Source organism: Dendronephthya gigantea, unplaced genomic scaffold, assembly GCF_004324835.1.
Source record: "Dendronephthya gigantea isolate DGI-Jeju-01 unplaced genomic scaffold, DenGig_1.0 000339F, whole genome shotgun sequence".
Taxonomy (NCBI): domain Eukaryota; kingdom Metazoa; phylum Cnidaria; class Anthozoa; order Malacalcyonacea; family Nephtheidae; genus Dendronephthya; species Dendronephthya gigantea.
In genome coordinates, this window is record NW_021163349.1 from 66,616 (window position 1) to 92,464 (window position 25,849).

Consider the following 25,849-nt stretch of genomic DNA (forward strand, 5'->3'; position numbering starts at 1 on the left):
AGCATACCTGCAACTTTCTCCAGTAATTTCCCAAACTGTTCATCATCTGTTGTCTCACTAAGAGGAATATGCAATAGTCGATTTATTGTAACAGACTACATGAGTTGATTCAAAATATTGGAAGCAATCACACCTTACTATTAGTTTAACATGAATGTCCAACTTCACCCCCGTATTATTTTAATATATTGCAAAGCAACTAGAACAAACCTGTAAGGAGGACACAGAGCAAACGTCAGAAAATCAAGCAATCCACTTATAACTAAAACCCCAGTAGAACGAATATAGAAGAAAAGTTTTCATGGTTAATCTATTTCTTGTGTTTAGTTAGAAAGGTAGTTCAAATTAGAAAGGCAGTTGCTACGAATCACTTGCTGGGTTTTGCAAGGGAATTTCTCTTCCAAAACAAAGCTATATACATACAAGAGGGATGGAAAAATAAAATGCAAGGGTTCAGCATAGATTATAGGCAACCAACACCGCACATCTTACAACATTTATCGTGAGAATTTCCAACAAACTGCTTAGAAATTTTTCAGAGGATAACAAAGAGCTTTTGTTTATCTATTCTTGTCGAATGTCATAGTTATCGTGCGTTGGCTATATAAAAAAACAGAATTGGTTTCGATAAAATTGGATCCTGTTAACATTCAGATTTCAAAGTTGGCTGAGTTTATGTGGATTGCAAGTTAAAGGGGTAACACTAATGACAGTGACAGATTTGGCAACATATTACCAGGAAATTCATCGTTAAAGTGTTGGCGCTTTCCTTTATACGGAAAAAACGGCCAGACCGGTCCTATTGTTGATCTCGGTACAGACAGATTAGTGGTATTTTAGAGTGTTTCAAGAACTCTGCGTTCAAGTATATCGTTACTTGCATCTGTCTAGCTCGGAAATTTCGCAACTATATTCTTAACGAAATACTCTATTTTAAATTTAAATATGACCGGTCTGACCATTTTGGCCGCTTAAAGGAAAGCCCTCTCTTTACCTGCATCAGAGCACACAGATGTCGACAGCGGCGTGAGTCACGGCTTCATTATTCCTCTTCAAAGTTTCACAGTTTTCACACCAACCTTCTCATAGAAGCTGTAGAAACAAAACAGAAACACGGTCTAGAGAAAGTGAGCTGGTTGAGTAAACAGCGTGTGTTATGGTTAAAGATAAACTTTTCTCACCTAGTGAGCGTTGTGAAACCTGCTTTGGATCCAACCTAATGTCTCAAAGCGTGAAACAGTGCTTCGAGATCTTTATCTGATATTTTGTTTTGGTCTCCCTAAATAGACGAAACATTTTAACTATTTTATGTATATATTGAATACCTGTGAAGGTAATAGCAGTCAGAATATGTATATTTTAGGGGTGAACACTAAATATATTTATTGGCAAAGATATACAATACCTTCGTGAGCAATGAGCATTGTGATGGCATTAATGATAAGTCTTTCTTTATTCTCCGGGAAAAGTCCTTACAAAATATTTAAAATCGTTTGAAATATATATTGGAGTTTAAAAGACTTAATATTCCAGCCGTACTTCTGGCGAGAAAAATTCAAATCTACCATTTCATGGATTCGGACCCAGTCAACTCAGCAACCAGAGTTACCGCAGCGTAGTCCCTAGGCCTCTTAACGTTCCTTATACGCGGCGAGGCGGGAACTGAGAGGCCTAGAACAAAATGTTTTGTATTTTGGCTATTTTGTCCCCACTTTCTGTATTGAGGTCAGTTTACGATCCACGACGCGGTTAACTGGCCTTGTTCGACGTCGCAAGTCAAATATCTGCTTGAAATAACCTACGGGATATTAATTATACTGTCAGGACTTCGAAATATCCATACAAACGTTTCAATGTCATTTGCTGTCGACGCTATCGACTATCAAGTAAACTCGAGTCCGTGCGTACATGGTTATGATTATAATAAGCTTCAATCTGCCAATTTAAATTATTCTCGCTTCCTTTATAACGATTATTTGTGTAAATCTAGGTCAACTAATGCATACTAAAATAAGCAGAAAACTAACGTGCGTATGAAAAACACGTGAGTGGAAAACAGCCTTAATCCAGATTTTGACAGAACATTAAAACTCAGTAAAAATGCAATAATATTCTCTACACAGGATTTTGTCTGCAGAAAAGTACAAAATAAGAAATTGTCAACTTACGTCTTGGGTGACTGCATGAAGTAGACCGCTGTAGGAAATATTGCAGTTAAATCTCTACACATCTTCGGTTAAATTTCCTGCAAGGAACCAGTAATAAGACAATATAAGCTTTTGGAGATATTTCAAAAATTTAAAGTGAAATAAAAAGAGAAATATTTCACCTGGAGACGCAGCGAGGAATTTTAAATGACTGCTTTCTACTTCTTCGTCAACAACGTTATACAATGGACCCCAACGATAACCTTGAAAAATATATCATCTTAAAAAAACAATTCTTCTTTTGCTGTATGTGATGTATTGGACTGACTAATAGGAATACCTGACGAGAAGTGTAATTGTTTGTGTGTTATATGAGATCCCATACGTCAGGAGGAGAATGAAATGAGGGTTCGTATTTACGGTAATCATAGCAGTGCGAGATTTTCATCAGGAAAATTTTGACCATAATTTTCGCTCAATCATCTATGAAAAAGCGTACAGTACCGTCTCTTCGTTGGGGTCGTTTTTACACAAACATCTCCATTTCCACTGCCTCTAACCCCGTGTAGCTAACCAGCCAATGATATATCCCTAGATTGAGTGAAATACGCACATTCAGAACAAGAAATATTTTATATAGCTTCATACAAAATCTGCTTTTTTAAACTACCTGTCGGAAGACGAGTAATTTCTCAGCTGACCGCTTGTGTATTCCAGCCCGAACAACTGAGGATGGTCTCGATAGCTAATTATTGAAAATATCTGACAGAAAAAGAAGTTTTAAAACTATGATATACTATAATACACAAGTCTTAACCAAACGGTATATTCTGGAAAGTAACTGCAAAAATAAAACTATTTTAAGTCGGCTGGATACTTTTTTGCAATTGGACATGTTCAAAATGGAAACGTGAAATAAAAAAGATGATAAAAGCAGTAAACTTGAATCCAGGTCAGAAGACATCGAGTGTTTGGAGTGTTTGGAGTGTTTGGAATGTTTGTTTTTTTTCTTTCAAGGTCTGAGATGAACAATTACTGGAACTGACATGGAATGTCGCATGACTTACTGAGCTAAGGGGATGAAGGCTGACGATGTTGAACATATATTATAGTAATAATAGTTTATAGTTTATTATATTATAGTAATAGAGTTGATGTTCGCGGGCATAAATGTGTTTTTGGCCCTCCTCGCGGAACACATTTTAACCCTCGCTACGCTCGGGCTAAAATGAGTTCGAAGTCGGGCCAAAAACACATTTATGACCGCGAACATCAACTCTATTGTTATATTATTATCACTATAACATACACATGAGTATATACAAAATTAGTAAAATACAATAATTAGTAAATACAATAATTAGTAAATACAAAATTAGTAAAATACAATAATTAGTAAATAGATTTGAATAAATATAGTTCACCTGGTGCAAGGCACTTTTTAATGATAACTCCAAGCTTATACTTTCTGGATAATTTAATACATTCTATAGGGTTTAATGATCAATATAGGGATAAGTATCATAAAATTGTTTGGCTGTTGGGGTGTATAAACTATCAAAACTACAAAATTATATCCTGTCAAAATTTCGAATTCTAAAATAATGCCGGGTTTATGGTCATTTGAATTTGCTTGCTACTTTTATAATATGCAAAAAAGTAGACGGTAGACACTGATTTTAAGTTCAAATTTATAATATTTCGAAAATATATTATGCATTATTAATTATATAACATACCTTGAATAAATTTGAAGTTTTACATGATTCAAGAACATTTTCATTTGTATACCGAACTGTTTCGCCTTTGGATTTGATTCCGTTCATTAGTCAAAGTACACTTCAAGATGTCGGGCTTCCGTTCAAAATTGTCGAGGCCAGGGATATGACGGTGCTAGTGCTGTGTCCAGCCAGGAAAAAGGTATTTCTGGGAGAATATTAGAGAAAAACCCGAAGGCGTTGCATGTTCATTACTCCAGTCATCGTTTAAACCTTATTGTTGCCAAAGCGTGTTCAATTCTTCCAGTGAAAAATATTTTGAGTCAGGCACAAAATATCGCCAGCTTTTTTATCAGTTTCCCTATCCGCTCACAGTATCTAAGTAAAAAGATGAAAGAGTTTGGTTTAACCCGTAACAAGCTCGCAAACCTTCCACGACACGATGGGTAGAACGAATAAGATCCCGCGATGGTTGTTTGGATGCATTCAAAGTTATCTACGAAACACTCAATTTTATGCAGTTTGGAGGATCGCAGGAAGGGCCATTTCCTAGATTAGCTAGTGACGCACAGTCTCATTTTCGCAACGTGGAGAAATTTGAATTTATGGCTGCTCTCATTATCACCCAACATGTTCTGGATCATACTTTGTCATTGACGGTCCAATTAAAGAAGAAAAAAAAATCTATATTGCGGAATCAATAAAACAGATTAATCTTTTAAAGGATGAAATGGCAAAACTACGTGCCTCTGTAGATTTATTCCAAAATGAATACTACGACAAGCTGTTGGAATTAGCTAATAACCTCGACGTGGCTGAGTGTTTTCCCCGGGTATGTAAAGCTCAAACAAAATGTGATAATAATCGTACCAGTACAGCAGGTGGTTACAACAGATTAACAGTAACCATTAAGAGTCGTGCATAGGCCACGTGATAACGAAACATTCTGAGCTCATCAATGAACAATTGTAAAGGTTTTATTGTAACTCATAGGAAAACCTAAGGATATATTTTGTAAAATCTATTATATTACGAGTGTCTTTCCCTAAGTCTACCGACCCCTGAATTCCCCACGCTATCGTCACCCTGTAATAAATAAGTAACGTTGCAAGTCCTCACCTTCAACCACAAGGATTAAATTACGTAATTCGAAGTGCAAAATTGAGATTACCGGTTTCTGAGTTTACCGGTTTATAATGCTCAGTATTTAATAATCCGTATAAGACAAATTTATCATTATTATTACTTGACTTACGGATTCATTAAGTTTATCCTCGTCTTAACTCAAAAAAGTTTTCAAAGGACTTGCATCCAGAAGGGATTTACCAGGAACAGGCTAAAATTAAACAGATGTTGAGATTAATGCACGATGATGATTCGTGATCTTAAAATTGCTACCTTTTTAAACTCTTCACGAGTTAATAAGCCTTGACTGTTCCCTGTGAAAGAAAAATAGGTAAATATAGTCATATTATAATATATATATTTCCTCCATATTGCAAAGGTAATTTCGCTTGCCTTCAGTTTCTTCCTTGTGTATAACAGTGTCTTTGGAATCTGGTACGACATCAATCTGAAACGATTGTAAAATGAAAAAGCTAGTCTAAATAAAAGATTTCTTTCTTTTCTGCTTCCCCTGCCAGTCATGTTAGTAGCAATATAAGGGATGGATAGTGAATGTTCTTGCACGAAATAAATTTCATGCAAAGCGAGTTTGAAGAGAAATTCTTACCATAAAAGCGCTTGGTCCATATCTCGGACTACGACTCAAATATCGAGTTCGTTGAACAAATGCCGAACCAAGATTCAACTTTTGACCGGAATCTTGTAATAAAATCGACGAGGGTGAAGATCTGCCGTGTTCTGTAAGCAGCATCTTTTGTTCTGCGCTGTCTAAAATGTTGGCAGATAATTTGTTCATTTCGTAAATGCGCGAACAATGGCCGATCTGTTTTAACATTACAAACCTGACTCCTTGAGTTCGGTTTTCTTCATTTCAACATCATCCCGGGTATCTTCAATATTAGTTTCCTCATCTTCTCTACACGATGCGAGGCGATCTTTGACAAGATCTACAATCAATGTACGCTGTCTGTGCTCTTGCTAAGAAGTTCTGTTGTAGTTTCAAGGCGTTTTCTGGCTCCTTCTTTAATGAGTTCGGCCGATAAATCATCTGAAATACAACAATATCAATTTGACATTCCGCCAACGGAATGCCCAACCGAAACATTGAACAGGTTTGACCCATCGTTGACCTTACCAAAGAGTTGTTTTGGAATTAAACTTTCATAAATCTCAGTCTTTCCCACCGCTGGTCGTCACAAGATGTTTGAGTCACAAGATTTCTGTACTGAGCCTACGGTACCAGTGGGCTTTAAATCGCGGGTAAGAAGGTCAGATGCTTTGGTATCGAATTTTGTGTTTGGCACCTGGCTAGAATCATCTGCACGAGTTTTTCTATCAGTTGAAGAAGCCTGGAAATGACAAATACGTTCCTAAGAGCTTTCACTAGAAGAATATTAAAACTTGGTCGCTCTTGCAAATATATCTATTGAAAATTCAGCAAGCAATCCCCTGGCAATAGAATGACATGTGGACTTACTTTTGTAATAAATGGCACGAATTGTTTTCTTAACAATAGCGGACAGTTGACAAACCAGGATGAAATGACATTATCAGCAAGAGCTACAATGTATTGAGAGTATCTAAGGTGAAACATATCAGTTCGTTTATATTTTAATCATTTTGACAAAACCAATAATAAAAAGTTTCAGATGTTATCGCGTTGAGCCAACTTCGATGATTCTGTGTAAGGCAAACATATTCCAAAGACTTGTTTCAACTGGATCGCTGTGAAGTTTTTGTACAAAGCACAAAGCTGTTACAATGCGATTTAAACGATTTAAAAGAATGTTACCAACTTTTCGCCGAATACGATTGTGTGTTTACACAACCTAGCTCTCTTTAGGGGGTACATTGATATTTTGTAACAGATTTCATAATTTACGTAACTTCAAGAAACATACCAGAGGGAAATTCTAGCAGTGGTATGGCAACTTGAGACGTTGGCGAAAGTTTAGTAAACTTTTCCAGATATTGTGGGAGCAGTCTAAGGACAGAAAATTTAGTAATTATTACTTAAAAAATCATATATTTGTGAAGGAGTATCTCGCATCACAAGAGACGTTACGTTTAGGCTGGAGTTTATTGAAAAACGTTTCTGTAAATTCACTGAGCACATTATCAAGGCACGATTTCAAATATCTCCAAAGAAATAAACTTCTAAAACGCTACAACTACTTAAATCAACTTCGTTCTTACAAAGTGCTAATGGAAATAAAAAAACGTCTCAAATTCCAGACTATTTTAAGTAGCCATACCTTGCCATAACTGAAGGCATTTCTAACATACATACGGTGAGACAAGATACGCTTAACGTCGCGAAATGAGCAACCAAGTACGCATCAGATAACACTAGACGAAATATACAACAACGTTTAAGGAAGAACAGACAACCGCTGAAAATAAAGTAACGCAGATTCTTACCTGTTCATTTTACCAATAAAAATGTGGTACGTACACAGCTCCGTTAATACCTGCACGTGTTACAATAAAATATCCAATTAAATCATTAGTATGGTATGATATAATTATGGTATGATATGCATGGTTATGGTATGGTATGATTTCGTTATGGTATGGTATGGTGTGATATTATTATGGTAAGATATGGTTATCGTATGGTATGATTTAGTTATGGTTAGTTATGGTATGATATGATTATATGATATGATTATATGATATGATTATATGATATGATTATATGATATGATTATATGATATGGTATGGTTATGGTATGGTATGGTTTTGGTATAATTATGGTAAGATATTATGATATATGCAAAAAACTGATTGATAAGAACCGTACTGGAAAAATTCTAGCGTACAAATGAGGTCGGCGCATATCGTTAGGAACACGAAATAATCCAGGAAGAAAATCGTAATTTGAAACCTGAATGCAAAGTAAAATTTTTAGTTCATGATTTTGGTGTGAAAAGTACACAACTTCACTTCCCTTCCCATTTTAGAGAAGACTGTAGATATTGAACGTAAATATTGCTTTCCAGAAAGTATCAAGTTTTTATCTTGCAGTGCCTCTGGAAAGTTCCTCAGAAGAACATCCAACACCTCCCATTCCAATTCCTAGAAAATGAAGAAAGTTGAACTTCAATCGAAACTTAATGCCATGATATATTATGATAAAAGTTTACCTGTTGTAAGCACACAAGAATAACATTCATCGCCTCGCTGTAAGGCAGTGAAACAATCCCGTTTGTCTTATCTTCTGCAGAACTAAAACAAAAATGAGAATGTATTACGCAAACAAGAAAAGGAATTTTGGAAGCAGAATACCTGACATACGTGGCACTATCGTCATTAACCAACATTTTCTTTCAGAACAAACAAAATACGAAGTGAATTAAACTTTTCTACTTTTGTCTTGCACAAGGCCTAGACGTTGTCAGCTCGCAGACTGAGGAAACATTGAAGAATCTTTAAGAAAACACAATGTGAGACATCATAGAAAAATCGCGAGAAATAAATTGAATTTGCCTTACCGAAAGCCGTATTTCCGATGCACTATACGTCCGATAGCTATTGTCATAATGAGTTTTTATGTGGTACACTAATATATTGAATATTCGTTCGGCTCGTTCTTGAGGTTTACGGAACAATTTCATCTGCAAAAATAGAATGAAATTACTGAAAGAGAAGCAAGTGTGGCATTAAATTACACTTATTTTTGTTCACGAAAATAACTTCATCACAATGAACGAATATGTGTGGACAATCTCTGCATGTCCTTCATTACCTTGAACAAGCGTACTAATCCTAATACAGCCTCCTTGATGTCTTTCTATGCTGTTTCATCCTGAGGCTGCAGCAACAAAGACAAATTACAGTGATTAGATGTAATTTTATGTCTCTAGATGTTCCTACATATACCTTGCAGTCTCTATAATTACCTTACATGTTCTTTACATGACGGCTTAACGTATCGTTTGAGAGGATCAACTGGACAGTGGCAATCTGGAATTGATAAATGAAATATATATCCTTTTACTTCACTGATGCGTTTGCATTCACGACCCCGTGTAAAACGATCCAATTTGCGGATATATAGTTAGGTTCAGGTCAGGAAGCTTTCACTGATAAGAAAGAGTTTTCTATTGAAGTACAGTATCAGCTCATCACGAATGAAGAGGGAAATTGGAGTGGAGAAATGAAACCGTCTAAAAATGATTGTATTGAGTACCTTCTCGATTATATGCAAAACATCGCAAACTTTCGGTGAATCAGAGGATTCAATAACATCGACCAGAAGCTGGACAGCTCGGATCCGCACAGAAATATCCCGATCTTTGACAATGTGGTCTAAATGTGGCAACACTGAATTCTCAAGTATTTCTTCCTGTAAAAAACAAGGAGTTATAAAACTAGAAAAAGATTCATAATATCGCTAATGTCTAGAAAATGGACTAAAATTTATTCAAAGTACTAAAATTTTATACCTCATATAGTGGAGATAACGTTCCTAATATGTTACAAAGCACATTTAGAGCTTTAATTCGGTTGGCCGTCCTCTCTTCACATCTAAAAAAAATTCCCATTAGGATAAGACTGCGGCTACATAGAAATACATCACGAACTTAAACAAAAATCAACATACCAAAATATTACATTTTTACATAACAAAATATAAAGAAAAAAGAAGACCACACACTTGAAGTATTTCTACACCAAATCTTTAATATTTTCAAACCAGTTTTCGCAGTAAGGATGAAGAGACTGGGAACGATGAGAAACCAGGAGAATAACTGAGGATTACTGCAAACAACGACATTTCATTTAGCTGCAAACAACGACATTTTATTTAGCTAAGTGGATTCCCTTAGATCTTCATATATTTTATTAATTTTGTCCTCAAAGAAAGTCATAAAATTGTTAGCTAGATTCTCATCAGATTGGCACACAGGATATTGAGAATCAGGGGTATAATGTAGTAACTTTCCAACGGTTTTAAATAATTTCTTTTGGTCACTCCCATTATCTCTAACAATTTCAGAATAATAACGAGTACGACTTTCCTATAATAGCTCACTGACACGGCGACATTGCTGACTGTATTTTAGACGATCACAGGATTGTCTTGACTTACGCCATACCCGCTCGAGTTTCCTTCTGATACGTTTTTCGTTTTTAATTTGTTCAGTGTACCAAGGTGCATCTGGACGAATAATTATCTCTCTGGAAATAAGTGGTACATGATGATCCAGAATTTTGGGCAGCTCCGAGTTGTATTGGTTGACTTTCGCACTTATATCAGCTCAAAGCTGAGTAAACAGCTGTATCAGGAGTGTTGGCAATGCCTGATAAAGGAATATTGATGAGATTGATTCTCTTAATATAATTTCTGCCATATATATTTACAGGCTTTGGGACACGGTCCGTGATTCTAACAGGGATAGCTTCCTGATGATTTGCAGGATGATAGTGATTGTATAGTGTGGCGGTGGTGTTTGCGAAGTAGGTATTATAGCAAATATTCCTATAGGTCATATGGAACAACCAACCTTTCTGTAGATTCAACTGCCCAAGCATTGAACTAAGCTCCTCAGGATTATTAGCGGGTCGAAACGTGTTCATCAAACGTAACTGCTTTCGATGTTGAGACATCTCATCCGACTGATTATTATCAAAAGATTGAGGACCAGGATTAGACGAAACATCCACACACATTGTTAGATCCTGCTTGAAGGCTTCGTACACAGGACTAGACTAACAAATCCATGTTTCGTTTCTTTAGCAATCGCAAATGAGACTTTGTATTTAGATTCAAAACCAACTCGTTGTATGTTGACCCGACATCGAAAAGCAATATCTCCACAAATACTCAAGGTTATGCCATCCGCAGCCAATCCATCCAAATCCGTGCAATTAGTACTCTTAAATGCCATATTAATTGGTCGAGATGTACGAAACTCGTTAGATGAAATAAATATCATAAAAATATATAGAGCTGCCGACCAACCGACATATTGGTCGTGAATTAAGCAGTACGAAAACACAATATTCATTTCCATACACCAAAAGATGGTGATTCAATGATAACATCACGTTATCAGCTTTAGAGAATTTCTTTAAAAACTTGTTTAACGAATCGGATAGAAGCAAACGGGAACGAGAAGAAGAAGAAGTTGTGAAATCATTGTAAGTGTGTTTAGTTCTATTTAAACCCGACAACTTTACTTGTTCAGGGAAAGACATATTAGAGTTGTTTACTAGTAAAAGCTATGTACACACACCTTGGGTGGTGGTGGACAAAATATTGAATCATTGGTTATTTTTATTCTAGATCACTAGCTGCCTGTGAAGGAACATACAAAATTTTACTAGAATGCTACAAAAACAGCTGGATTGAAGGTTGTCAAACTGAAATGGTCTCCCAAGTGGCAAATCGATTGCTCGAATCCTACCATAACCGTGTTTCATTATAAATCTGTGAAAAGGATAAAGTAAATTAAATGAACATGGCCGTTCAGCACAAGTACTTGTAGTCGATTGGAGAAGACAATTGTCTCCCATGCGGTAAATCGATGGTTCGAATCCTACCATAACCGATTTTCATTATAAACTTCGTCAAAAGAAATACAGTAATTAAATAACCATGGCCATTCCCATAAGATCTTGTAGTCTAGTGGCTAATGCAATTGTCTCCCAAGTGTTAAATCGATGGTTCGAATCCTGCCATGACCTTTTTTCATTATGAACTTCGTGAAAAATAAAGTAAACTAAATAACCATGGCCGTTCAGCACAAGACCTTGCAGACTAGTGGCTAAGACAACTGTCTCCTAAGTAGTAAATCGATGTTTCGAATCCTGCCAAAACCATTTTTCATTATGAACTTCATGAAAAGAATGAAGTAAACTAAATAACCATGGCATCCAGCACAAGACCTTTTGGTCTAGTGGCGAAGACGATGGTCTCCCATGTGTTAAATCGATGGTTCGAATCCTACCATAACCGTTTTTTCATTATGATCTTCGTGAAAGCGATAAAGTAGATCAAATAAACATAGCCGTTCCCCGAAGAACTTGTGGTCTAGTGGCCAAGACAATTTTCTCCAAAGTTTTAAATCGATGTTTGGAATCCTGCCAAAACTATTTTTTATTGTGAACTTCGTAAAAGGATAAAGTAAACTAAATAACCATGGCCATCCAGCACAAGATCTTGCAGTCTAGTGGCGAGGACAATGGTCTCAGAAGTGGTAAATCGATGGTTCGAATCCTACATAACCGTTTTTCATTATGAACTTCGTACAAAGGGTATCGCTTCAAGAAGCCTCGGTTCTAAATGATGTTTTGCCTCCTCACTTTTAGCAGATGCTTTTAATAAAAGCCTTAATTTTTGGGTACAGTTAATAAGAAACGCGATACGACTTTAATTGTGACAAGTATACTCAGTTCAACCTTGGTTTATTATGGAATAAGGTCATAGCCTCGACGGCAGACAAACTGAAAGACGGCGAAATTCGTAAGATTGTCGTACGCGAGTTAAATGATATCAAGTCTAAAATCGATTGCCTTTTAGATCAACTTCACTCGCCAGTTTAATTTTCTAGAGAAGGCGTAGAGTTACTCAGTATTTCTCTCGATAAATCAATCTTGAGCAGAAAAGAGAGCGAAACTCAGCACGAACCAGGTGAACTTTCGAGCGTTATTCTGTCTGGTATCTTAAACCAAGCAATAGAGCTTCCTCCAGCCAGGAAAAGCTTAAATCACTCGGACGGAGAGTTAGAAACTGCGAGAAAAGATTCGAAGGAAGCGCGCAAGGCAGCAACCACTGCTTTCTGGATGAGGCATTTAGTATCGAAGATCGAATTTTTGCAGTGAAGCTACGAATAGTTTCAAAAATAGTGGAACATCTCGATTGTCCTGAGACCGCAATCACCGAATGTTTAGCGTTTTGGAAGAAGCTGCATAGCTTACAGCCATTCAACTGATTCAAAGAGATTTCTCAGTGTCTTTGAACGATGGAGTCAAATCGTTGTTGAATAAAACTCAACGGGGGAGAACGTCTGTCGGTTATGTTAATCAACTATTTGTTGTTTCATATGTTTGCAATTCAGATAAAATGTTCATTTGAAGTGTCCGCCTGATGCCAACGATTGAACTTCCCACTCGCAGTTTTCATCCATAATAGCTGGCACTAATTTCAGGAAGAAATTCTATAAAGAGGAATTGCCTCATCCTCCAAACGAACAGACCCTTCATGAAAAAAAAGAGCTTCTCCATATATGCTGTGAACATCAGGGGTGTTCTTACTTTCCCTCGTACTCCGCCTTATGAGAAAATCATGAATATCCAGGAGGAAGGAAAAATTAAACGGATTGAATTACCTGAATTTACAGGCAATATTTTAATGGCCCTTTCTGTTGATATCAATTACAATGTTTACGTGCTAAAAACATACTGGTGAAGGATTCCTGTTGACGATATTGAACGAGGATTACAATGTAAAAGCAGAAGACAAATTAGATTTGCTCGAGGACAAAATATCTTCTGTAGTTAGAATCGCAATATGCAAAGACGATGATATCATCATCATCCAACACAGAGGCCTCATGTGTATGTTTGTAACAAGATGTGTCAATTGAAATACAAATTTGACAACGACTCAAGTGAGGCATTTTCATTGAGTATTTCCCAGCAGAATGAAATCATGATACCAACAAACGATCATACGGCAGTTTAAATATACACCAAGGAAGGAAATCTGAAGACAAAACATAAAAAGTCCCAGACCATCATAAGTTGTCAGAGTGCATTTCACTAGGTTATTTGTAAAATATTGGTGCTAACCGTGGTAGGGGAAAAACTTCCTATTTCTTTCTGCGCTACCCTGAAGCAGGCGGGAAGCTTGAAACTCTTACCTTCTTTTGTAAAGTTGTCGATGTGCAGTATCCATATCTGGTATCCCATCCCAATGGCCCTATTGTTGTTGTAAGAGAAGGAAACTTCACTTACCTATGGTGAGACTCAATTGTTATAAACAACTATTTTCTGCCTAAAACACAGTAAATATACCACCGCTACTTTCCTGAAACAGTAACAGGTACCTTTCAATAAACTAAAGTAAAGCAAACAATAGATGTTGCTAGATTTATAAAATTTGTGAGCTGTTTCATTCATATGGTCTTGTTTCCGTTGTAAGGAACACAAGCGTAACTTATATTTAGATATTGATCCAAAAAACGTTCTTTGATCTTGAAATTAAATTAAAGATAATCATGTTTTTGTCTATCGTTTTATGCCAAATTTTTCCAGGCTTTTTTTTTCGGTGAAGCCAAAAAACGACTTAATAATTATGACGAAGTTTCTATCCCATGTGCATGATGATACGATTTTAATTTAACGCCAATGTTTCTTCATAAGAATTGATTTTTGTATCAAATAACCGAAGACGTGCGGATCTCGTTCAAGTAAACTTTCCTATTCATAATGGAATATTGAGGGTACGTGACATTTTATTAAACCTTTGTGACGATTTGCTGACAAGTGCAATTTTCGTAATTCGGGTGTGTGTGTACATTGACATATTCCAACTTCGCAGGCCAGGCTATTCTACCTACGCTCCACGACCCACGCTGCGGCGAAAACCCTGGTTAAGGCTGGTCATGTGACAGCGCAAAAATTTTTAATTAGCGGTTAGTTCATATGCAAGGGAGGGGCGGAAAAGGGCTATCTTTTCTTTTGCTAAGTTTCTTTTGTATAAACGCCGCCTGAGAACGCAGCGACAAAAGAAATTTTACTGTCCATTCCGATCCAAAGGAGATTTTTCCTGAGTGGAAACAAGCCTTAAAACCAGTTACGGGGAATCGAGGAAGGGAACGGGGGACGATAAAACAAGGAATAGGAAAAGCCAGAATCTTTAAAACAAGGAAAGGGAAAAGCCGGAATCTTTAAATCAAGGAATGAGAAAAGCCGGAATCTTAAAAACAAAGAATGGGAAGAGCCGAAATTTTTATAACAGGGAATGAGAAAAGCCGGGATCTTTAAAACAAGGAACGAGGAAAGCCGGAATCGTTAAAACAAGGATAGAGAAAAGCCGGAATCTTACGGCTGGAAGTTTGTAACTAAATTAGTTACTCAATTTCCGCTCGAAATACAAAATATGGCAATTTGGCATGGCTATATTTCCGTATTTTACCAATTAAAGTTGTCAAAGATCTTTTCCGTCAGTTCACTCAATTGCTTTCAAAGAAGATGCTCGAAAATTTTGTCAACGGTTATCAGTATGGTAACCGGTGCTCTAATTGGTTTTGGAAAGGCGATCGCCCTTTTTGTGCACTGAAATCCATTCATCCCGTTTCCAGTCCAACGGTCACTCCATGTCGGATTACTTTATTGTATAATGCATTAAGCTTGCCTCCTCCGCAGGCATCTCTTATGTATTTATATTAGGCATTTATAATTGGCTTTGGTTAGCTTTGTCGGGGAGCGAAAAAAAAAATTGCTGATCTCTCCCACTTTTTCCTTTTCTTCCCCGACACAGCTAACCGAAGCGAAATATAAATGCCTAATATTAATACATAAGATATGCTTGCGGAGGAGGCTAGCATTAAGCATAGTAGAGACTTCTTCTGCTATCTTTCGTTAAGCAATAGGAGGTATAATATCGGGTCCTGTAGCCTTGTTGGGATTTAGCTCTCGTAATGAACCAAAAACGTCAGAACATGTAATCTCTCTAAAGCTGAATAAATTATCGTACCATTTATCTTGAATTTTACTACGCTACTAGTTGTGTGCAGGGTATTGAGCGTTGCATTTCAATACATGAAATCGGTGCTGTTATCAGAAAAATCCATAACTTATCTACTCGTTCACATATATCAAAAGAAGAAGATGGCAGCAGCAATTGAAAATGTAAACATGTCTTAATATGTACCTCTCCAATACCGACATCTCTCTGATATGAACATATCAAGTCAAGTCCGGAATTGCAAAGTTAACCCATCCCCTGCTAATGATGTGATTTATTGCAAGTGCGTGAAGAGATAAACAATGTGATATCAACAGCCCGTGTAACTCAGGTATATTTACTAGTCAAGGCCCTGTAAAGGAGTTTGTGTGCATTTCAAGCAAAACAGGTTATCTCAATTGTTTTAGGGTAAAATTACCATGGCGGTCATAACCACCATAGCTCTAAATCCTGAATTATCAAAGTTACAGTCTTTCTGAATTGCTTATATGGTTCAGAATGGTTGCTTTTAGGGGTGGTCACTGGAGGGTGAAATTATTATCAGTTTTATATTTTACAAGCAAATTATGTTTACCATTCCAGGTCAACTGCTAATTAGGCATAAAATTACTGATTCACCCGGAAAAGTCTAATTTTTTCTACTTTCTAAAAATGTTCGCCATATTATGAAAAAAATGCTTTTAATATATTTATTATAAATTTCCAAAGAAATAACGATGTTTTGTTGCGATACGACATATTTCATTTCACTTAACCCCCACTAAAACACAATTTCAGCCATATTTTGCAAATTTAATCGCTGTTTTTCGTCGTCCGTCGCAAGCGCCTTCTAAACATGGTACTCTAACACGACTCTAGTTGACTAAAGAATTCTTTTCGCCATTGATTTCATCAATTATGTCGCCATTGTAATGGCATAATCCTCAACAACTCCACTAAGTCCACCTTCGTCAATGAAGCCATTTTCAATATTGTAGTAAATCACATCTGTAAGTCAAAAGCAATTGCTTGTCAATACAAAACAACTTTATACTGAAATATGTAAAGTAGAATGGATATTAGAAAAAAAAAAAAAATATTTAAAAAAAAATGTTCGTGATATTTGTAGCAATACAATCGACTTGCAAACTTCAACAAATGTTTTAATTCCCATCGACAACTCTGGTGACGGGTTGCAAATTTTAAAGTTGGGAAGGTTTGACTTGGCTTTCTTTGATAATTTTCCACTTGGTGAGTTTTTCTCTCCAAATGTTGCACTTTCTCTTCATGTCATAGATGTTTCAAAATATAAAGTGATTTTTTTTATAGAGGTGAATGAAAGAGTGCAATGGAATAATGGTTTTCAGTCGAGGCCTAAAGAGAAGTCTTTCAGCACTTTTTGTAAATAGTATAGCTAGTAATTTTCAATAAGTGACCGTAAGTAAGAACGGGTTCAAACGGCTCACTCCTTTCACTTACTTGCGAATGCCACTACAGAGAGAAAGATACATAAATATATGCGAGTGAATAATACTGATTATTACTAAAAATGAAAAAAATGAGGAATGATCTAGCAACGGCTTCAGCCAGTGCTTCTTCTTTCAGCAATAAAAAACTCCATAATTCGAAACTCGCTTGCTCGAAATTCGAAAATCGATTGCTCGAATCCTACCATAACCGTGTTTCATTATAAATCTGTGAAAAGGATAAAGTAAATTAAATGAACATGGCCGTTCAGCACAAGTACTTGTAGTCGATTGGAGAAGACAATTGTCTCCCATGCGGTAAATCGATGGTTCGAATCCTACCATAACCGATTTTCATTATAAACTTCGTCAAAAGAAATACAGTAATTAAATAACCATGGCCATTCCCCATAAGATCTTGTAGTCTAGTGGCTAATGCAATTGTCTCCCAAGTGTTAAATCGATGGTTCGAATCCTGCCATGACCTTTTTTCATTATGAACTTCGTGAAAAGAATAAAGTAAACTAAATAACCATGGCCGTTCAGCACAAGACCTTGCAGACTAGTGGCTAAGACAACTGTCTCCTAAGTAGTAAATCGATGTTTCGAATCCTGCCAAAACCATTTTTCATTATGAACTTCCTGAAAAGAATGAAGTAAACTAAATAACCATGGGCATCCAGCACAAGACCTTTTGGTCTAGTGGCGAAGACGATGGTCTCCCATGTGTTAAGTCGATGGTTCGAATCTTACCATAACCGTTTTTTCATTATGATCTTCGTGAAAGCGATAAAGTAGATCAAATAAACATAGCCGTTCCCCGAAGAACTTGTGGTCTAGTGGCCAAGACAATTTTCTCCAAAGTTTTAAATCGATGTTTGGAATCCTGCCAAAACTATTTTTTATTGTGAACTTCGTAAAAGGATAAAGTAAACTAATAACCATGGCCATCCAGCACAAGATCTTGCAGTCTAGTGGCGAGGACAATGGTCTCAGAAGTGGTAAATCGATGGTTTGAATCCTACCACAACCGTTTTTCATTATGAACTTCGTACAAAGGGTAAAGTAAACTAAATAACCATAGCCATCCAGCACAAGACCTTTTGGTCTAGTGGCGAAGGCGATGGTCTCCCAACTGTTAAATCCATTGTTCGAATCCTACCATAACCTTTTTCATTATGAATTTCGTGAAAGCGATAAAGTAGATCAAAAAAAGCCGTTCACGCAAAGAACTTGTGGTCTGGTGGCTAAGACAATTTTCTCCCAAGTGCATGTTAAATCGATGTTTCGAATCCTGCCAAAACTATTTTTTATTATGAACTTCGTGAAAGGATAAAGCAGACTAAATAACCAGGGTCATCCAGCACAAGACATTACGGTCTAGTGGCGAAGACGATGGTCTCCCAAGTGTTAAATCGATGGGACGAATCCTACCATAACCGTTTTTCATTATGAACTTCGTGAAAAGGATAAAGTAAATTAAATAACCATAACCGTGCAGCACAAGACCTTGTGGCCTAGTGGCGAAGACGATTTTCTCCCAAGTGTTAAATCGATTGTTCGAATCCTACCATAACCGTTTTTCATTATGAACTTCGTAAGAACGGTAAAATAGATCAAATAAAAATAGCCGTTCACCCGAAGAACTTGTGGTCTTGTTTCAAAGACAATTTTCTCCCAAGTGTTAAATCGATGTTTCGAATCCCGCCAAAATTATTTTTTATTATGAACTTCGTGAAAGGATAAAGTAGACTAAATAACCAGGGTCATCCAGCACCAGACCTTGCGGTCTAGTGGCGAAGACGATGGTCTCCCAAGTGTTAAATCGATGGTTCGAATCCTACTATAACCGTTTTCATTATGAACTTCGTAAAAGGATAAAGTAAACTAAATAACCATGGCCAATTTAGCACAAGATCTTGCGTCTAGTGGCGAGGACAATGGTCTCATAAGTGGTAAATCGACGGTTCGAATCCTACCATAACCGTTTTTCATTATGAACTTCGTAAGAACGGTAAAATAGATCAAATAAACATAGCCGTTCACCCGAAGAACTTGTGGTCTTGTGGCAAAGACAATTTTCTCCCAAGTGTTAAATCGATGTTTCGAATCCCGCCAAAACTATTTTTTATTATGAACTTCGTGAAAGGATAAAGTAGACTAAATAACCAGGGTCATCCAGCACAAGACCTTGCGGTCTAGTGGCGAAGACGATGGTCTCCCAAGTGTTAAATCGATGGTTCGAATCCTACCATAACCGTTTTTCATTATGAACTTCGTGAAAAGAATAAAGTAAGTTAAATAACCATGGCCGTTCAGCACAAGATCTTGCATTCTAGTGGGTAAGACAATTGTCTCCCAAGTGGTAAATCGATGGTTCGAATCGTGCCATGACCTTTTTCATTATGAACTTAGTGAAAAGAATAAAGTAGATTAAATAACCATGGCCATTCAGCACAAGATCTTGTAGTCTAGTAGCTAAGACAATTGTCTCCCAAGTGCTAAATCGATGGTTCGAATCCTGACATGACCTTCTTCATTATGAACTTCGTGAAAAGAATAAAGTAAACCAAATAACCATGGCCATTCAGCAGAAGACCTTGCAGTCTAATGGCTAATACAACTGTCTTTTAAGTGGTAAATCGATGTTTCGAATCCTGCCAAAACCATTTTTTATTATGAACTTCGTAAAACGGTAAAGTAAACTAAATTACCATAGCCATCAAGTACAAGACCTTGTGGTCTAGTGGCGAAGACGATGGTCTCCCAAGTGTTAAATCAATGGCTCGAATCCTACCATAACCGTTTTCATTAGAACTTCGTGAAAAGGATAAATAAATTAAATAACCATAACCGTTCAGCACAAGACCTTGCAGTCTAATGGTTAAGACAACTGTCTCTTAAGTGGTAAATCGATGTTTCGAATCCTGCTAAAACTATTTTTATTATGAACTTCGTGAAAGGATAAAGTAGACTAAATAACCAGGGTCATCCAGCACAAGACCTTGCGGTCTAGTGACGAAGACGATGGTCTCCCAAGTGTTAAATCGATGGTTCGAATCGTACCAAACCGTTTTCATTATGAACTTCGTAAAAGGATAAAGTCAACTAAATAACCATGGCCATCCAGCACAAGATCTTGCGTCTAGTGGCGAGGACAATGGTCTCATAAGTGGTAAATCGATGGTTCGAATCCTACCATGACCATTTTTCATTATGAACTTCGTGAGAACGGTAAAATAGATCAAATAAACATAGCCGTTCACCCGAAGAGCTTGTGGTCTTGTGGCAAAGACAATTTTCTCCGAAGTGTTAAATCGATGTTTCGAATCCCGCCAAAACTAATTTTTATTATGAACTTCGTGAAAGGATAAAGTAGACTAAATAACCAGGGTCATCCAGCACAAGATCTGGTGGTCTAGTGGCGAAAACAATGGTCTCCCAAGTGTTAAATGGATGGTTCGAACCCTACCTTAACCTTTTTTCATTATGAACTTCGTGAAAACGATAAAGTAGATCAAATAAACATAGCCGTTCCCCCGAAGAACTTGTGGTCTAGTGGCTAAGAAAATTTCTCCCAATGTTAAATCGATGTTTCGGATCCTGCCAAAACCATTTTTTATTGTGAACTTCGTGAAAGGATAAAGTAAACTAAATAACCATGGTCATCCAGCACAAGACCTTGCAGTCTAGAGGCGAAGATGATGGTCTCCCAAGTCTTAAATCGATGGTTCGAATCCTACCATAACCGTTTTCATTATGAACTTCGTTAAAAGGATAAAGTAAATTAAATAACCATAACCGTCAGCACAAGATCTTGCTGTCTAGTGGCGAGGGCGATGGTCTCCCAAGTGGTAAATCGATGGCTCGAATCCTACCATAACCGTTTTTCATTATGAACTTCGTGGAAAGGGTAAAGTAAACTAAATAACCATGGTCATCCAGCAAAAGACCTTGCGGTCTAGAGGCGAAGACGATGGTCTCCCAAGTGTTAAATCGATGGTTCGAATCGTACCATAACCGTTTTCATTATGAACTTCGTAAAAGGATAAAGTAAACTAAATAACCATTGCCATCAAGCACAAGATCTTGCAGTCTAGTGGCGAGGACAATGGTCTCAGAAGTGGTAAATCGATGGTCGAATCCTACCATAACCATTTTTTATTATGAGCTTCGTGAAAGGATAAAGTAAACTAAATAACCATGGTCATCCAGCACAAACCTTGCTGTCTCAGTGGCGAGGGAGATGGTCTCCCAGTGGTAAATCGATGGTTCGACCTACCATAACCCTTTTTCATAGAACTTCGTTAAAACAGTAAAGTAGATCAAAATAAACATAGCCGTTCACCCAAAGAACTTGTGGTCAAGTGGCTAAGACAATTTTCTCCCAAGTGTTAAATCGATGTTTCGAATCCTGCCAAAACTATTTTTTATTATGAACTTCGTGAAAGGATAAAGTAGACTAAATAACCAGGTCATTCAGCACAAGGCCTTGCGGTCTAGTGGCGAAGACGATGGTCTCCCAAGTGTTAAATCGATGGGTCGAATCCTGCCATAACCGTTTTTCATTATGAACTTCGTGAAAAGGATAAAGTAAATTAAATAACCATAACCGTTCAGCACAAGACTTTGTGGTCTAGTGGCGAAAACAATGATCTCCGAAGTGTTAAATCGATGGTTCGAATCCTACCATAACCGTTTTTCATTATGAACTTTGTGAAAAGGATAAAGTAAATTAAATGACCATGGGCGTTCAGCTCCAGATCTTGTAGTCTATGTGATATATATATTGAATATTTAATTAGGCTGTAAGGTATAAATATGCATGCGTAATTAGCAGCGTTGTTGGCTTGCTGGATGATGCTGTAACATAGAATAAAACAGAGAATAAAACATTTTATGAAGACTAGATCAATCTGTATCAATCCGTATCAGAGACAAGGCATATACACTACAATTGGGCTCACTGAGGAGAAAGTCAGGGCTGTGGTGAATGCTACGGAGCCGAAAACAGCCTCTGAAGTTCGGAGTTTTATTGGTCTGGTAAATTTCTGTAGTCTGTTTAGCTATAACGGCTGAACCCCTGCGGAAGTTAATCAGGACAACTACACCTTTTGTTTGTGGAAATGAACAGAATAAGGTGTTTCAAGAGCTTAAGAATACGATGTCTACCGCTGATTCATTGGCTTTTTTTGATAAAGATGCAGAAACGTCGATAATCTCAGATGCTAGTCCTGTTGGTCTTGGTGCAGTGCTTGTGCAAAAGCAACAAAATGTAATGAAGGTTGTGGCATATGCTAGTAGATTTCTTTCTGACATGGAAAGGCGGTATTCTCAGACGCAGAAAGAAGCATTAAGTATAGTATGGGCTTGTGAGCGTTTTCATGTGTATTTGTTCGAGATTCACTTTGAAGTTTTGACAGACCATAAACCATTAGAAGTGATTTATTCCAAAACCCATAGGCCCTCTGCACGAGTCGAAACGTGGGTTCTGAGATTGCAGAATTATGATTTTACTGTTAAGTATCTTCCGGGTCCAGAAAACATCGCGGACACGTTGTCTCGGAAACAGTTGTTGAAGAAATCGAGTCCAGCGCGTCGTGACTGTGAAGTTTCGCGTCAAAACGGATAGCTATCGCCTAAACCAAGAAGGCAGTGTTGGCCTCCTAAACGTTTTGGTGATTATTTACTATATAAGTAATTCGTAGTACTTTATGATACCTTATAGTACTATATATATATATATATATATTGAAGTTTTAGAAACAGTAGAATTAAGCGAACATTATCATGTATACAAAGTGCGAAAACCTATGGAAAAATCATTTAAAATCTGTTTCTAAAAAGTGTTTGCAACATTTCTTCCATAGCATGTTACTAGCCCTATTGGTGCCACTGGGTTATATGTAAATGTTAAATATGATACTGATTTAATGAATATTTAAACAGTAAACATATACTCTATAGATATGTAAATATATAATCTAGTACAATGTAATTAAAAAAAACAACTTATCTCCAATATTAAACATCACAACGAGTAAATCCTTGGCATAAATTTTAAGTTCCAAAAACAACAATGGTATGTGCAGTTGCAAGCAAACTGCGTGTTTGCACCGACTATAACCATCATGTGAATGATTGTACAGTATAATATAAAACAAAATATTTACGAAGGAAATAAGAAATTTATGTAATGTGATTTTATAAATAGACTATTAAGGCAAGGTGTTCCCCCAAGGGGATACGCCTTGCCGACGATAATTAAAAATCTTATATTATGGGCTTTGCGTCCTATCTAAAAGACCGACAGGTAATGGATGGCACGCAATATGGGAAAGGTGGTCAATGGCCAGCAGCAAATCGAAAACTAACAAAGACCGAATACCCAAACCATAAACGGTCAGTTTAAGCGTGACATCGCGAAAGACAGATCTCCTTTAAAGTTGAAAGGTATTTACAGAAGTGTTCTACTTGTTTTTCTATCTATTTATATATTGATATACATATATAGATAGTAGCTACGAATACACAATGGTACCCCCAAAAGTTTTGGTCCTGGGACACGCATTTGTTCGTCGCCTACAGTGCGACCTGAAACATAAACGGGATATTCGCATGTGCCCAACCTTTAAACTCAAGGGCACAGCGAGAGTTTCTCTACACGGTATAGGGGGTAGAACAGTGAAGAAGATTCGCAAATTTGATTTAGGCGTAGTTTCTCGGTGTGCCCCAGATATTGTTATTCTGGAGATAGGCACGAACGATTTGTCCTCCTTAAGGCCCGAAACAGTCGGGTCACGCATTGACGACTTGGTTGCTTTATTGCTGGATCAATATCACGTAAAATTGGTATGCGCATGCATGATTTCCCCGCGAAAGAACAACCCTCTTTTTGAAAAGCAGCGTTTAATGCTGAACAATTATCTACAGGTAGTTTTAGAGAAGGTCCCGAGAGTGTTTTTATGGACACACCATAGCTTTATACGACCTTCCGTGACGCCATTTCTACCTGACGGGGTCCATTTTAATCGAATCGGGCAATATAAATTATACCGAAGTTATCGGGGGGCCATTCTTCAAGCAATTAAAATGTTATAAAATTCTCTATATAACAAGCTGTCGTACATTACATTTATTTTTATAATATAACCTTGACATTTGACAAACTTTACTCGTGATTACTTCTTAAATACCGCTTTAGCGCCTTTATCTATTATATCTTTATCTTTTATCTATATGAGAGTTCTCACACTGTTTGTGAGTTTTGTTGGCCATATGATGAACGGTGCGGCGATCTTCTGATCTGCCATGTTCATCCTGCTGACGTTTGATTTTGTCTTTATCTCTCATCTATATGAGAGGTCTCACACTTTTTGTGAGTTTTTTGTTGGCCATAGGGTGAATGGTGCGGCGATCTTCGGATCTGCCATGTTCATCCTGCTGACGTTTGATTTTGTCTTTATCTCTCATCTGTATGAGAGTTCTCACACTTTTTGTGAGTTTTGTTGGCCACAGGGTGAACGGTGCGGCGATCTTCGGATCTGCCATGTTCATCCTGCTGACGTTTGATTTTCTAATCATTCTTTCACAAGTTCCGATTTTCAATTACGACAAATAACGGACGAATCCTCACTATTGAATGTTCGCCATTACGGGGATAGTTTTATTTCTCGCACAACGACAAAATTTGGGTGCGGTTGCTTTACTATCTAAAAACTCATTACGCCATAAGTATCTATTTCTGCTTTTAAAGTTTTATTTCTTAGAATGCCACCCGTACGTCATTCTAAGCGTGTCGCCGCTCCATCAGCCGTTTTTGCGAGAGTCTGTTCAGAACCAACCAACAACATCTCGTCGAACTCGAAGTTCGTCCAATGCTGTATCTGTTGGTGCCGCCCCGTCAACGTCAACTGTGCCCGTGAGTCAAGTGACTTTGCCCTCTCTTTCGAGTGAGCTTATCTCAACGCTGGTGTCTTCGGTTACCGAGGCAGTCACGCAAAAGCTAGCTGGTTTCTTACCAACCTCTGCGTCTTCCACATCCACAATGGCGTCTGCCCCAACGGATTCTACCTCCGGTATCGAAATCTCAAACCAGGGTCCCAATGCAGATTCTCTGGTCAACGACGCGCTCACGTCCATACAAGAAAACCTTACAGGTCAGACCACTCCTTTTTCTCTTCAATGTTCAAGTGCCCCGGGTCCACGGGAATCGTTCCACTCTGCCGCTTTGCCTCTTGATTCGCGGATTCCGGATAAAATAAAGCTTAAAATTTGGATGAGGAGTTTGTCGATATAAGTACTTTGTCAGGTGGCCCAGACGCGGCCGCTAAATACGAGATTAGTGTACGTACCTCTGACAACGGTCAACCTGCTTCTCTTCTCCTTGAGCGACTGCGAAATCCAAAAGGGTCAAAACTATTAGCGATTGGCTTCGTTCGTTTCATATTTTTGTTTCCATTTATACACAACGGTACCCCATGAGTCCCCCGCGCTCATGAAATATTGTCAAATCATCCAGGATTTGGCCAATAGGGGTCATAATTGGTTTTACTACGATGAGAATTTTCGATTTTTGCGCAAAACACAGGCCACGCGCGTTCCCTGGGCGACTGTTCACTGGGAGTTATGGTTGAAATGTCAATATCCCACTACTTTTAAGCCGAACACGCAAGGCAGCAATCATACGCGCCACCCTTCAAAAGTGTCTGTTC

General features: G+C 37.5%; 2 long non-coding RNA genes across 2 annotated transcripts; both read right to left on the reverse strand.

Annotated features, from left to right (window-relative positions):
- Nucleotides 1-2,368: 2,368 nt before the first annotated feature.
- LOC114542155 lies at nucleotides 2,369-2,859 on the reverse strand. The gene is made up of 3 exons (XR_003689499.1): nucleotides 2,818-2,859; nucleotides 2,652-2,738; nucleotides 2,369-2,410 (listed from the first exon to the last, which is right to left on the reverse strand). It is a non-coding gene; the product is annotated as an uncharacterized LOC114542155 (long non-coding RNA).
- Nucleotides 2,860-2,869: 10 nt separating this feature from the next.
- LOC114542156 lies at nucleotides 2,870-4,157 on the reverse strand. Its single transcript, XR_003689500.1, has 3 exons — nucleotides 3,887-4,157; nucleotides 3,572-3,634; nucleotides 2,870-2,909 (listed from the first exon to the last, which is right to left on the reverse strand). It is a non-coding gene; the product is annotated as an uncharacterized LOC114542156 (long non-coding RNA).
- Between the last annotated feature and the right edge of the window lie 21,692 nt (nucleotides 4,158-25,849).